Genomic DNA, 2091 nt, shown 5'->3' with positions numbered 1-2091 from the left:
AAATGTGAGTGTGTATGTGTATGATTTTTTACTAAGGTTTTGTCAAGGCCTACACATTAAGGTTGGTTGATAAGTCTTTTTAAATCTATGTATTCCCTCTCCATTTCTGTCTCTCTTTCTTTTTGTTTAAGAAACTAGATTGTCCTACAGTTTCCCTCACTCTGCATTTTGCTGATTGCATTCCTATGGTATCATTTAACATATTTTAGTCATCTATAGATAGTTGGATCTAGAGGTTGATAAGATTTAGCTTCCAGTTTCTTTTTTTTAAGACCATTTTCTAGGTCTTGATGTGGTCTTCCATTAGGAGCACATAATATCTGTTTGTCTCTCTTATTGATATATTAGCAACCACTAATGAGCAATGTCTACAGCCATTAATTTCATAGAAATTGCAAAATGGTGATATTCTATCTTCTCTTCATTTACTTGCTGGAATAATTCTGTAAAGAGACATTTCCTCTCATCTACTAGTTTCTTAAAAATTGGTCCAGTTTAGATAGAAAAGGCAGGATATGTGATTCTTTCCCTTATTTACCAGTTTTCGAAATAATGCATTTGTTCATTAGCATTGTGCAATGGGATCCAATTATTTAGTTAATATGTTTATTTAGTATTATTATGAATTTAAACATGTTTGGGATAGTCCAATGCATTGAAATGTTACCGTTATTGATTCTCAGATTGTTCTTTCTTTGCCTGGTGGCAGCTTCTTCAATTTGGTTCCTGAGATCTTTTGACATGACCCTAATAGTATTTGAAACATTATTTACTTTCTGGTATGACAAGATGTTCCAGGATCATTGTGTACATTTCCTGCCCCAAACCTGCCATCAGTTATTTCTCCAAAGAGCTTTGATATCTTTTAGTGGGAAACCATGTTTTAAGTTTACAATCTGGATGCTAGTAGTTCTCATTGCTATTAGGCAATGTTTATGAACCTTTTCAATGGAAAGAGCTAGGGGAGAGTTTATTTTGTAAGATACCATCACATCACAAATTCACACTGATACTTTCAGTTCAAATATAGGGTTCTATTTTATGTCTGTATCTTCTTTTCCCCTGGTTCCCCCAAAATCTCGCTTCTCAATGACACCAGGAATGTTAGAATGAGAATATTTTATAATGGACCATTTGCTTTGTCCTACAGTGCACACACAAAAGTTTCAGATTAACAATACTAACACTTTTTCTAATAATATTATTACTGAAATTTTGTTCTTTTAATCTTTTTGTTCTTAGTGTATACGCCACTAGGGATGTACAGTCAGTTTGCTCTGTTTTAAAGTTGCTTTGAATAGTTCATCTATTTGATTGCACCAGCAATTGGTTATATATTAAGGCTCATTTGTTTTATTTTATTTTCATTTTTAGAGATTAATTTATAAATTTAATTTTGTTTTATAGGATAGCTACATAGTTCCAAAGTTAACTTTACAAGGCACATTACTGTCAAAGTAATTTAGCCTGTCCCGTCAGCCTGTCTGCTTCTTCTCCCTATGGGTAACCATCTAAACAATGTATGGTTTGTCATCCTATTGTTTATGTTCAGTACATACTTGTAAAGCTCCCCCAGTGATCTTTGTGGAGAGCCTCAGACTGGAGAGCCTTTACTGTAGAAAATGATGAGCTGAAATGTTAGCCTTGTGGAGCAGAGAGTGTGTACAACATTTTTAAAGCTGTATTTTATACATCTAGATTAGTGGCTGGGACCTACCAGGTGATCGGTAAATATGTGTTGAAACAGTGAATGAATACATGTTACAAGTTTGTGATCAGAAGAGTGAGAGGATCAAAGTTGTATTTGTTTGAAAAGTTAATCTGACAGTAGTGGTTAGGGTAGTTTGGAAGGAAAAACTGAAAGCTGGGTCATCAGTTTGGAGACTTATTTGGTTAATTGGATGATAATTTTGAAGGAAAAAACAAAAAGCTCGAGAGTGTGTGTGTGTGTGTGTGTGTGTGTGTGAATTCTGTGGATTGGCAGGGTGCTCTATCTGGGCTGGGTCCACTGGTCTCTGTTGGGCCTACTCACGTGTCCATGGTCAGCTAGCAGTTTGGCTGGCCTCACTTAACATCACTGGCAGTTGGCAG

This window comes from Diceros bicornis, chromosome 20 (assembly GCF_020826845.1).
Source record: "Diceros bicornis minor isolate mBicDic1 chromosome 20, mDicBic1.mat.cur, whole genome shotgun sequence".
NCBI lineage: Eukaryota > Metazoa > Chordata > Mammalia > Perissodactyla > Rhinocerotidae > Diceros > Diceros bicornis.
The sequence above is the reverse complement of the archived record's forward strand: the minus strand, read 5'-3'. Positions refer to the sequence as shown.